General features: G+C 39.0%; 1 protein-coding gene across 1 annotated transcript in view; it reads right to left on the reverse strand.

Moving 5' to 3' along the window:
• Positions 1-14411, reverse strand: part of pdgfc (platelet derived growth factor c) — a 144190-nt gene that overhangs the window by 105726 nt on the left and 24053 nt on the right. The window lies entirely within an intron of this gene.

Below are 14411 nucleotides of genomic sequence, written 5' to 3' on the forward strand. Positions count from 1 at the left end.
TCATTTACTATTTACTGGGTTTGATTTTAATAGATCCATGGTTTTAATAGATTCATGGTTTTAATAGATCCATGTTAGGCGAGTCCATTGTCGGTAACTACACCAGAAGTTACAATCGTATCTTTCCAATGTCGTATCTTTCCAAAGTTTGAACAGAACCTATAATAGACATAAATCGGACACCCCTAATGCCATGGCCTGAAGGTCATACAATTATTTTATCTGGTCTATTTTCCATCGATAATGCACTACCTACACATTTGAATTGAAGAACAGCCAAACTGTAGAAACCAGGGCAAAACAAACTAAACTGCTGCATACAGGAATCTGCAGGTCACTAATCCAATTCAGTTTAAACTAAGTTCACTTCCACATTTAGCCAACTTTTCATCTAGTGACACATTCCTGATGCCAGACCCCCACACTGAGATACCTCCCCTCACCTCCGGGCTGTGAGGTGGGGCTGCTGGGTAACACAGGGCCACGGGAGGACAGAGCTGCATACTTGAGTGAGTGGAGGAGGTGATGACATGTGCTGCCTTTGTAGACACGCTTCTCTGAGACGCTAACCAAGGTCGCCGTCTGCTCCTGCCAACCCTCACACAACACACAGCTCCCCGAGAGGGACTTAGAAACACAGGGAAAATAACAGACACAGTTGACAAGGTTTGGGTCGTATTAGTCATTGCACCTCAAAACATGCCGTACTGGGCTTGTGAAACTTAAGAAAAGCTATACCCCACTTATTTTTCGACAAATCAACTGTGGAAAAATAAGGATCAGTTCGTAGCAAATCTAGAATTCACAAAATTTGAAATGGCATTTTATAGACATTCTGTTTGAAATTTTTTACCAGATATTTTCTGAGCAAAATGTGTCTTGCCCCATTCAGATATATTGTATATGCAGCTTTTGAGTTCAAAATAAGTCTGCTGTGTACTTTCTGCATGTAATCATAAAGCTTTTTTTGGTCGAGTAATCAGGAAGTGTGCAGTTAGCATGCTAGTTGTCGTTAGCTTTACTGTGATGGAAAGACTCTGCACTGGACTCTGAAAGCTGTGACAAGTGTTTAGAAACTCATCGTGCTGAATAATTAGGATAAGTTTGGACCACTGCGAACAGGTTCAAGTTTGCGCTAAGTCACTCCCCCTTCAGAGTGCTGGATTCTGCTCTGCGTCGTTTTGTATCATGCTTTTGTATATTTATGGAAAATTGGATTGGAGCATGGATAATGTAGGCATGTAGGCTGAGCTGGGACCATACTGATAACTACAGGGGTAATGGTACACAAAAATCATGGTTTGGTACGTACCTCTGTTTTGAGGTCATGGTTCGGTTCATTTTCGGTACAGTGTACGAACACAATGCAAAACCATTTGCTTGTTGTTTATTAAATCAACAATATGTTTTATCATTATACAAACAATAAAATAAAATAAATGCAAAGTGCTGCTGGGTAATACATTAGTAAAATAAAATATTCTCAAATAAGCAACAATGTATAAAATATTATTTTAAAACATTTATTCCTTGTGTTTTACTCAATCTTTACATATTTTACCACAAAAAAACAACTTGTCCACATTGTGCAGTAAGTGCAGATCTACTGGCAGTTATAATGTTCCCAGTGGTTAAAAATATTCTGTCGCTAGGGACAGAGGTCACGGGTATGGGGAGATTGCGGAGATGTCATGCTGGTGAAAAGTGAAATTGAGGACTGGGGTGCGACGCCCATACGTTTGCGAGCATTCACATGGTTAGGAGGGACGTAGTCAAGGCGGGGGGCAATTGTTGTCAAGGCAGCTGCCCTACCTATAAAGCACTGTGTTCTCTCATGCATATTAAAGAGCCGAGCCTTCCGTGAATGTAAAACACACAAATTGCGCGAACTCACTCGTGCAACAGCCCTGCATCGACACCCCTAGTGATAACCGTAAGAAGGGTTTGAATAGGGCCTGGAATAGGGATTGCTAGATTATCTCAAACATGCATGGATGACATATAAAACCTCTGCAGGCATGTATTTAATGAGGGGTTATAATATGGTAGAAAGCCCCTAAAACTCAATTATGTGTAATACCCACTCTTTAACATAAACAGCCTTGTCTACAGTTTATATCTGTGCTTATAACTGTTTTTTGTATTCGTGTTAGGGTGGATTTTGGACTCAGTGACTTGGGAACAAACCCAAGCTCCTCTGAATGGTGGTTTGTGTTATATACGGACACACTTGCCAACATCTAGATAAACAGTCTGCAGTGCTGATGAGATCCTGACACATTGGAGATACTTGCTTTGACACGCTGGCTTTGTGGGATTTCAGGGCAGGCCTTCCACAGCGCCGTGTTACTGCAAAGTTTTGGACTTGAGATCAAAGATGTTGACATAGGCCTGAGTTTCCCGCTTATGAGCCTGTTATGACTATATTTATATGTGGGTTTCATGCATACAGGGAAACAGCAGTGCTTCATAGAGATGTTAGGGCCAGTGGAACTTCTCCTTCTGACAGTAAGTTGGGTCAAGAAAGACACATCTCCTCAGTTCGTTTATGTCATATATCTCGAGGTACAAAAGACAGTGTCAGAAATAGAATATAAGGAGAGATTTGCGATATCATGCCAAATTCAGTATTGGTTTTGGTCCTTTGTGAATGAAAGCAGCACCGCAAATCTCCATCTATTTTAAAGGGCCCATCTCATGCAAAATCAACTTTTCAGAGCTTTCTACCTTCTAAGAGTGATGTGTAGACCTTGTATATGTAGCTGAAATGGTTTTTAGATTGATTTGGTGATTTTTAAACAAATTGCAGCGTATTTCTGCCACACTCCCACGTGACAATGAACTAAAGCTGCTACAACGATGATGCGGCAGCTACACCTATGATGCATCCTCCTCCAGTGTACACGATATAATAAGTTTATCTACTAGCGTTTATTAGTACTTTACCAATCAGTAATGTTCAGCTGATGCCAATGCGGTGCTTGCGCTTCGTGCACCTCAAAGTCCTCGTCCGATTCCGTGTCCAACACATAAGGCTGAACGCGCTGTATCGCCATGATGAATAAAAGTTTAATACTATCGCTATCAGACCGCTAAACGGGTTGTGTGGCTGCAGGGCTGTACACTTAGGCCACAGGGTGCACGTCTGTCTCCCCCTCCCTCCCTGAGATGGGCGGAGGAAGGGCGGCTCACTCAGAGCCTACGTCACGTTTGGAGGGCGGAGCCTGTGCTTTCTCAGGATGGGCGGGGGGATGACCAATAGTCGGCCTTTCATAGTTCCTGGTCTGTGACTGCCTCCAAGAAATCAGTAAGATTTCATAACTATTGTGTAATGAATGTTCCAATGTGCATAAGATACAATGTGAAAAGTGTTATTTTGCATGAGATGGGCCCTTTAAAGTGCACTGGATCATGCAATTCAGACCTATCACTGCCATACTCAGAAAGGATGAATAATAAGGCAATAAGAAAGTGTTGTTAAATTGTTAAAACTCCAGAATATAGTGGATAGCTTAAAAATGTGCCAGTAGATCTGATTGAAAACGTAGCAAAATGGTACACATGTGGACTGAACAGAACGTGCTGTACCGAAAAGATTCACTACACCCACGTGTACTGTTACACCCCCAGTCGCTTTATTTTCCCCTTTACTAATTTTGCCTCAGGCTCTCAGATTCTTGAATTGTTTCCTTGCACTTTATTAGTATATTTGCGTATATTAATATGCTATCTTTTATGGGATTGTTGGATTCTGATGTTGTGATTGGCACATTTCAGGATTAGCATTTAATCTCCTCTTCAATGAATCTGATTTAATCAAATGAATACTAGACTTAGACAGGCTTTATTGATCCACAGGGAAAATTATTTGGACACAGTAGCTCACATATTACATTATATTACAATAACACAGAGTTAAAAAAAAAAATAATATATATATATATATATATATATATATATATATATATATATATATATATATATATATAATGAAGGTAATGAAGAGATTGGTATCAATAAGACATAAATTGTAAATGTATGTACACAAAGTAAAAAACAAACAAACAAAACAAACATCATAATATAAATACAGTATATCACAGTTATATACAAGAGGTCGTGAGGAAACAGTGCAAAAAAGATGATAGGATTTTCTTTTACATAAGGGTGAGTTGTTGTACAGTTGTAGGGAGTATTATCTGTTACATAAGGGTGAGTTGTTGTACAGTTGTAGGGAGTATTATCTGTTACATAAGGGTGAGTTGTTGTACAGTTCTAGGGAGTATTATCTGTTACATAAGGGTGAGCTGTTATGCAGTTGTAGGGAGTATTATCTGTTACCTAAGTGTGAGTTGATGTACAGGTGTAGGGAGTATTATCTGTTACATAAGGAGGAGTTGTTATGGGGTCAGACACTGCATCATCATCATGAAATTTTGCTCTCCAATTTTATTTTCTTATTATAGTCATTTTAGATTTGAACATTGTGATTTAAAATATACATAAAAAAAAAAGAGATGATAATGGTGCCATTGATTATAACTATATAGCAGACAGAAGCACAATATGTCATCTTTAATATTGTTTAGGCTGATGTTCTCTTTTGATATTGTGCACTACTGCCACAAACATGTCAGATTTTTATAGACATTTTTTTTTCACATTTCATCCCAAGATCTATTAACAAGCTCTGAACCGGCATCTAAATGTGGGTCTAAAAAGGGACTATAACAATACTACCAATTCTAAATCCGAACTGGGCTGTGAGTATCATAAGAAGCACATTCATAGAAATACATTGTTTTGTGTCTTGAGTTATGACATGTCAGTCTGTTTCTGCGCACAGTCAGTGATTCAAAACAGCACTGAATATGTTTTCGATTTCATGATGTAAAGCCCCATGTCAGCGAGCATTGTAGAAATATTACTGAAGCTGCATCACTGACGATTCAAAATGACTTGAGCTTGTCAACACTCAGTGTACATCAGGTCAATCACGTCCTAGTCTAAGAGGTTTCCAGTAGGACCTGTACTATAAAGTAATTTAATCTCTTTTAGCAAAATTTCATGTTTGCCGAGTGTAGACCTTTAACTAATCCAGACAAAGGTGGTATGTTCAGCAGTTACCATGGTGACGCAATGTAAACATTAGCAAACATGGCCAAAAATGTTTCAGGATTGATCCATTATTCATATTAAGGCTGTGCAATTTATCAAAATTTTGATCGCAGCTTCGATTTGTGTGTCGATCTCCAAACTCATTTAATCGAGTAGAAAAGATTTAAAGCTTAACAAAGTTTATTTTGGGATTTTTAAGTTTTATTTTTTAAATGTAGATATTGTAGAACAGCTGGATATATAGTTTATTTTGGATACATTTATGTTTTTCTATGCCTTATTTCATGGTCAAAGTATATTTTATTCATTTTATGTTTTATATATTGCAAAACTGCTCTAAGGTACATATTTGTTGCCTGAATTTATTTTTAATTTTTTTTGAGAGACATGCTGAATAAATGCATCATGTAACTAAAAAAATACCATATTTTCCGCACTATTGGACTCGCTCTTAAGCCTATCTAACCCCATCAAAAAAACGACTGCGCGCCCCGCAATCCAGAGCACCCAATACACGAATCCACTCAGGTGTCCCAGCACGACATCAGTAAACTACAAAGCCGCACCACCCGCAGCGCACGCAAACACGCACGGAGCAGACAGCGACCGCACAGCGAAAAACACCCACAGCCACACTCACCACACGCCGACGAGGAATGGAACAGAGGATTGAACCGAAAAAGTGAGTGCAATGTGCCACTTCTAGCCACAACTGAACAACTGAGTCACTGCGACAATCCAGCGATCCCAGACAGCACCCTCCCTACACGCCACAACTGAACAAAGCCCAGAGTCACCGTAAAAAAGTCCAAACTGAGCCATCGAACTGTTGTGTTTCGTTTAAAGTCCGGTGCGGTTTATTTGTGAAGAAAGTTCAAAAATAGACAATTCTATGACAGTGCGCCTTATAACTCAAAGTGCATAATAGTGCTTAAAGTATGGTAATCGTTTGAACAATCATGATTTCAATATTGACCAAAACAATAGTGATAATGATTTTTTTTTTTTTCCACAATCGAGCAGCCCTAGTTCAAGGTCCTGTTTAGGAGTTTAGATCACTTGTTGTAGTTCAAGTCAGCTAAGTCAAGTCTTTCTGGTCAGGTTGTGTTAAAACAAAGCTCAGATCAAAGTCTGACTTGAGTAACAGGGCTTCAGACAGAGCAGAGCCTCCATTTAGCGTCACACCCCTAGATTAAATTGATGACAGCAACTGCAAATTATCAAAACTTCACATCTTATTTCTAGCTCTGTTTTTGTTTCTTATTCATCAAATAACCACATTATCCACATATCCCGTTAACTTAGGGAAACGAGTGCGTAATTAAGGAAAATTGTTCTACACTAGGCCCATTCATGACTAATATGTGAGTCAGTATAATCACATTTTCTTTGTGCTTTGGTGATTTTAAGAAGCTTTTCTCTATTTTACCTAAACAAGCGAGAATTTATGCCTCTTTTTACTGCTGGCAGGGATCAAATTGGTTAAAATTAAGGAAACTTGGGACATTTCTTGTATAAAACTGGCTCAAATCAATGGTTTTGGATAAATCTGCTGGGACATCGGACACAGGGCTCAAAACTGGGACTATCCCGTTTAAACAGGCATGTCTGGTCACCGTCCAATAACTGCCAGTCACTTCTCAGCCTACCTCTCTCGTACACTTCCTGTGAGACGAAGGAGTTCATTGGTCACGTATGATTTATAAATAAAACCAAATTGATCTCACCTCAGATTAACAGAGATCAGTTCCTGGTTTATTGATTCTGCAGAAATCCGCAACGTCCACCTGTCAATCACTCCCATTTGAAAACCAGGAGATTCGCCAGTGACCAGACTCACATATTCGTTAAGTATTAAAGAAGTGTGTATTCTGGATCCCAGGCAAATATCACACTATTTTCTGATCCATGTTATAATGTATTTCCTCATCAAAAATCCTCATTGCATCTTGAGATTTAGAGATGTAGACAGGCTAATAATAAAGGGTTACTTAACATGTATGAAAGAAACCAAACACAGTTATGTTTTTGATGAGGTAACAACGTTCAAACATGACTTAAAGCTCACAAGAGTCAGTTTTGCATAATATAATACCTTTAATAACCTTAGTCCAGCCATTTTTATCAGGAAGCAGACATTGTATTTTATGTTGCAGCTCAACTATGTCTGGGTTTACCTCATAAAAGTCTGATTCTAAATGACTAACTCTTGAATGAATGACTCGTTCAAATGAAAACGTGTGTGTGTATTTCGACTCCAGTTATCGCAAAACAAGTATGCTTTGCCATTGAAAACCCGAACATAATATTTGATTTGAAACAGACCAGCCAGATTGTTGTAACCTCAGAGTTTTTACTTCGATCATTTTTCCTTTTGACACTCTGGCACTGACTATATCAAAACATCGAGCAGAGAATCAACAGCCTCTTTTGTCAGACGCTTGACATCTGACTTCAATATGAGAGCTCAGAGTGGTTCAGAACAACCTTTGGCCCGGTACAAATAGAACAGAAAAAAACAAAAAAAACACAATACTTTTCACCCAGCACCATTTTACGCCTTCAATGCTCAGCTTCAAACCCGAAATACATATATCGGAGTTGTAGGGTTGTCAAAAATATAAAAAATCTTATACTAATCTGTAGGGATGTATCAATAATCGAAATATTGTGATATCGAATTACAAGTTTCTTTGCTTAAATGCATTTTTTATAGTAGCACTAGTTTATAAACATCGGGAACTACATATCCCATGATTCATTTCAGCGCAGAAAACGTGAAGTTATATGTTTTTTACTTGAATTCTTGGGATTATGACAGTAATAATTTACACCAAAATCTTGTCAGGGTATTTTAAAAGCAAAAAAGTGTCACATCTACAATTATATCAGCCTCTCCAAAATATCGCAATAAATATCGTACTGTGTGATGCATATATCGTGATAATATCGTACCGAGATATTTGGATATAGTTACGTCCCTACTAATCGATACTAAAACTGATATTGAAACTACTGTAGATTCTCATTTGAAGTATTGATACAAAAAAGTCGCATTCACAGGACAGAAATGAATCTTTCCTGAATAGCTTTCGGATGATCTTGAGCTGAATCAGAACAAGTGTAAGAGCATGTAGACTAGTATACGCCCATGGACCATTATGGAACCTACCTGGACCAGAGTCCTGCACAGGTCATTTACTGAGAATTATTGAGACCCACATTTACACAGTACAGCACCACACCCGCCCGTTAACCCGTGATTATATCAAAGTTAAATCTGCACCCACCCAGACCTGTTAACATTTCTCCCATTACCCGCTCGTGCCCGTGATAAAACAAGGTCAGCCTATTAGTACAGGGCTAAACCAGGATTAAACCAAGACCTATGCATGTCATTAGTGGATTATAATTATATACCCCCTACAAACTGCAAAGCTGATCGCCAGGACTAAACCAGGACTGAACCTACGTCGTGTCATTAGCGGATTAAAAATATATACATGCCGCAAACCGCAGAGCTGATTGCCAGGACTACACTAGGGCCGGACCAGGACTGAACCAGAACTAAACCATTTTTAAACCATGATTTAACCAGGTCTAAACATGAACTAAACCAGGAGCGCAGCCGCTGAGCCGAGTTTTATGTAATAAATACACTAAAGTCTCTCTCTCAGCCTGGTATGTCATTCTTCAGGGAAAAGACCAGGAAACGGCACTTGTTTCCAAGGCAACATCGTTAATTTGATTCACCTGACCCACCCGTGTGTAATCACTACCCACCCGCATACCCATCCGTAAAACTCCAGGACGTTAAAACCCACCGGTTTCAGATACTGTTTGCCGGTACCCAACCCGGTGCAGGACTTTGACCTGGACGACTGAGATCCTATATTACACAAAATTGACTGTTAAATGTTACCACCTCAAAAACATACCACACCTGGAGATGTGCTTCGTTTCATTCACACATGTTGAAGTAATCCTTTAACAGTGTGAAGAATCCCTCAGTCGTCCAGGTAGAAATGAGGAGAAAATTCAGTTTGTCGACTGGACAAAAGTTAGTTTGGCTGAAGACGTTTCGCAGCTCATTCACACTGCTTCTTCAGTTCTGGTCAGAATGCTGGTGGACACTTCCTTATATCTGTGGGGATATGTTAGTTTCAGTTAGTTAGCTCCTACCTACAGATATAAGGAAGTGTCCACCAGCATTCTGACCAGAACTGAAGAAGCAGCTTGGATGAGCTGCGAAACGTCTTCAACCAAACTAACTTTTGTCGACAAACTGAATTTTCTCCTCATAATCCTTTAGCAGTGTTAGTTTGTAATAGTAGTTTCAGGTTAACAGCTACCTTTTACTTTTTGTTTAGTCAAGACTGTCAATTTCAGGGCTAAAATCATCCAAATGATTCCAATGAAGATGCATGGAGTTTAAAAACACAGTGGAGCCCTTACTGTATTACCACATGACACTACAAGGTGGAACAGAGTGTTTTCTGTTTGAGAGAATAACTCAGCCAAAATACGCCTCGCTGTTATTTTTATTATCATTATTCTGCTTGATTTGCTTATTGTACATTTTATTTCACTGTAAATGTTGTTCAGCACTTTGGTAAGCGTTGGCTGTTTTAAATGTGCTATACAAATAAATTTGATTTGATTTTGATTTGATTTGATGCAGAGTTTGTGTGTTAAACATGTGTGAATGAAACAAAACACAACTCCAGGTATGTTTTTAATGAGGAAACAACATTACAACATAGATTAGAAATTAGTATAATACGGAGCTATTTAATCATGTTATTGGAATCAGTATTGAGTATTGATTTTCTTCCTTATTAACAAAGTCAATTTTGAAATGTCATTATTGTGACAACCTACTTTCCACCCAGCACAGCTCTACATCTGTACGATTGTCAGTCTTCAGTTTCAAACCCAAAAGTACATGTCTCGGAAATACATACTAGTAATTGTCTCAAATTGTTGTTTTTCTACATTTTCACCGCTGCTGTTCTGGTCTCTTATTGTCCAGAATAGTGTTGTCACGATACAAACATTTCATGACTAGTCTATGTGCTCTTATACTTGTTCTGATACAGCTCAAGATCATTCTAAAGTTTCAGGAAAGGTTTGTTTTTGTCCTGTAAATGTAACTTTTTTTTTTGTACCGACACCTACTTACTCTATCTAAGACTTTACAATTGTCAGTCTTCGGCTTCAAACCCAAAATACATCTCTCAGAAATACATAATTATCTCAAATTGTTGTTTTTCTCCATTTCCACTGCTGCTGCTCTTGTCTCCTACAACTACACAAAATAGTATTAATTTCTTTATGTTACCATTCTCTAAAAGCTCAAAATGACACTAAAACTTGGCCAAATTTTTTATCAAATTTTATATATAAGTTTAATGTGATTATCAGTGTTTTTGATAACCCAGTTAACCAAGAGTGAATCTGGACTAATTTTGGATCTATAGCAAGACTAAGTGCTTTTTGTTTAGACGTGACGGTGTTTTTGGGGCTTAAAAACGCAAAAATCTGAAACCACCCTCCAGAGTGGAAAAGTTGAATACGCTCCGCCGTAGCGTTTCCGTCTGCACTGCACAAGACACAAAACTCTGGTCAGATCTGCTCACGTCGTGTACACGTTTACATCACATACATACAGTCAGAGGTGGGACCAAGTCTTTGTTTTGCAAGTTTCTAGAAAGTCTCAAGTCTTTGACCTCAAGTCCGAGTCAAATTCCAAGTCAAATACAAGAAAGTCCAAGTCGAGTCTCGAGTCACTGGCCCATAAGTCCACGTCAAGGCCAAGTCGTCTACTTTGAGCTTCAAGTCATTTCAAGTCTTTAAACCAAATTACCAAATATAGCTTAGATTTTTGCAATTTATTTGACTTTTAAAATAAACTGTACTTAAAAAAATCATAATATATTTATATATGAGTATTTATATAAGAGTTGCAGAAATTAGTGTAGTTAATTTTTCCTTTTTAAATGTCTGGACAAGATCTTAGTGCGAATCATTACGTCAGAATAGAAAGAATTCAGATTTAACAGTACTTCTCAAGTCTTCTCAAGTCACAGAGAATCAAGTACCAAGTCACTGACCTTCAAGTCCAAGTCGAGTCCCAAATCTTAGTCCATTTTATCAAGTCAAGTCTAAAGTTCTAAAAATAGTAACTCAAATCTTGCAAGTCCCACCACTGCATACACTACACAGAAACAAACTGTTGGATCATTTCATAAACTTACTTCCAGGAGGCATCCCAACAAATATACAGAATATTCAGAGATACTATTAGTGAACAGAGAAGGATCTGCAATCACCTCTGTCAAATTCTGGATGCACCAGTTTGTCGCAGGTGAGCCAAACGTCATGCATTCCCAATCGAATTCCACACACTTTTGCGTCACCGTATGCACGCAGATTTCCTCCCGAAAACGTCTACATGCGGAATAAAAACCGAAGATGCGACACCACTTTCACGTCATCGTATAAATGTAGCCTATGACATGTAGAGAAAGAAAGTAAATGTTCAAAATAGACCTACACTATTTTTTAAGCTCATGATCATTCTAAAGCTATTCAGGAAAGTTTCATTTCTGTCCTGTGAATGTGACTTTTTTAGTTTGGATACCTGCTCAAATGAGAATCTAGTTTCAATGCTAGTTTTAATATCGATTAGAGTCTGATTTTCAATTCTTTCGACCTACTTTCCAACTAGCACCACTCTACACTTTTACAATTGTCAATCTTCAGCTTCAAACCCAAAACACATCTCACGAAAATACATAATTCTCTCAAATTGTTGTTTTTCCACATTTCCACCACTGCTCTTGTCTCCCATTGTCCAGAAAGGAGCGATTTTCTCCCAGAAAGCTGATAGCGTGGACCTCCTTCTTCCGCTGGAGAGGCTAAATTGTATTCTGGTAATTTCTCCCCGTAGATAAGCGTGAAATTGTTATCTGAACGTATTACTTTTGCTGGAAGAAAGAGATGATTGAAAATACGACCACAATAGAACAGTTGCTTTCGGGCCATGTAAAGCCAATAAAGCCAGATTTGGAATACAATACAGAGGCGGAGACCTGCTGGCTGCTTTTATCGTCAAATTAATTCCAGAGGTGATGGTGATGTGGGAGGACAGCCGAAGGGAAGGAGCACAATGAAGAGAGAGGCCAGAGGAAGTGATAAGAAAGGCATCAAAGAAGGAGTGAGTGCTGGACGTGAGTGCTTCCTCAACACTTAAGGGCTCTATTCACACAAGCGGCCACACCTCAAGAGTTCAAACTTTACAGTCGTCACGCTGCCTCTCCCTTAAACTGGACTACAGATATGACTGCAGTTTGTTTCCATTACAATAAGAGTGTTGGTTTACTCCATGATGTAGACTGATTAAAGGGGGACATATACTCCATTTTCTCCATTTTCCAAGTTAATATAATGTTGTTTCCTCATCACAAATATGCAAAAGTTTTATAACACCCTCATTTTTCCAGTTATTTGTTGCAATTCAAGTTGTGCAAGTCCAATGAAGAGCTTGAAATGGTACAAAGGTAAGACCTGAGCAGCCATAGGTTAAAGAAATAAAAATAAAAGATAACAAAACAAGAATCCAAGCTCTGCCAAAACTACCTCAGGAAAAAAGAAAAAGATGGTAAACTTGAAAACATGTAGTGGCCAGCACAGTCTCCAGACTTAAAGCCCATCGAGGTGGATGGGATGAACTGGACAGAAGAGTGAAAGTCAAGCGACCTACAAGTGCCACACATTTATGAGAACTTCTGCAACAGACTTGGGAAGAACCTTCTGAAGAATATTTGATTTCTATTGCAAAAAGAACGAGCCAGAGTGTGTTCAGCTGTTGTATCTGCCAAAGGTGGACACTTTCATGAATCAAAAGTTTAGAACACATTTGGGTCAACAGTAAACAGTAAAAAACTGGAAAAAGTGTGGTGTTCTAAAACTGTTGACCAGTAGTATATTTAGTTTTTCTCTCAAACAAAAAACACTTTCAGCACTAGAATTACCAACCTCTACTGATTTACTGAAGGCAAAAGGTAGATGCTACGATGAGGCAACCACATTCTAACACTTCTCAAAGCTCACAAGAACAATTTTGCGTAATATAGGATCTTTAAAGGGGACATATTATGCAATCTCAAAATGTCAAAATCTTTTAACAATTGTATAAAGGGCAACACACGCTGGATGTCGTGCGTCACTGCTATAAAAGGTTTTAAAACAATTTCTGAGGCACTTTAAATATGAGTTTTCTCTGGAGATTACTGATAAAATGAGACTTCTCACGAAGCAGTGAGAGTAGAGGAAAGGCAGTGTTCTTTCTGAGTCTTTGGCAACATGTTTTGTTTTTGATATATCCAAGCAGACAAAACTTTATGCATTCTGGTATTTCCAAATAAAGACAAATGAATAATTATGGAAATCAAACAAAATCTTCCTATCATGTCACCATAAAACTTTCACAAATGGACTAGTTTAGACGTCTTACAATTACAGTACTTCACAATAATCCATCCATCTTCTTCTGCTTATCTGGGGTCACGTCGCGGTAGGGACTGTCCGACTTCCCTCAAGACTCTGAGGTGATCCCAGGCCAGCTGAGGCCACACCTCCACAGGGAGATGTCCAGGAAGCATCCGGAACAGCCTCCTCAGTTGGCTCCTTTCCACGTGAAGGAGCAGCGGCTCTACTATGAGCACCCTGCACAGGAAACTCATTTCAACTGCTTGTATCTGCTAACTAGATAGAACTGCTTTAATGTTACTAGTTATGAAGGGTGCAAACACTACTCTAAAGTACAATTTCTTCAGTAGTTCTTCTGAGTTCACTTATTATTCGGTATTATGACTGCTGCTCCTCCTTTTAAACCCTAATAGAGACCTCTCCTCTGGATTCCCCCGACTTGATGATAGTGTGGAGTATTCAAACTGACAAGTCCACTTCTTAGGCCTTCCGGGGATCAGGATACTGTTACTAAGCCGTGCGCGGTCACAGCTCTGTCTGCAAGCAACCAAATCTGCACTAACACAAACTCACTCAGCCAGAGACAAACTCCAGGATTGGGCTTAAGCCTTTGACCCAGATGGCTTACAAACTTCCTCAGCTGCGTGGAGAGAAGGGGAGATGACAACAGGAGGCAGGCAGGGGCTTGCTCACTGTGTCAGGTACAGAAATGCCCATGCATACGCGCTGACAGGTTGGGTCGTACACGCCATAGAGGTCACAAAGGTTTGGTTCTGTGTTGTTCTAAAACTTTGACTGTT

Source organism: Boleophthalmus pectinirostris, unplaced genomic scaffold (assembly GCF_026225935.1).
Source record: "Boleophthalmus pectinirostris isolate CB_2022bp ecotype Guang Dong unplaced genomic scaffold, ASM2622593v1 HiC_scaffold_23, whole genome shotgun sequence".
NCBI lineage: Eukaryota > Metazoa > Chordata > Actinopteri > Gobiiformes > Gobiidae > Boleophthalmus > Boleophthalmus pectinirostris.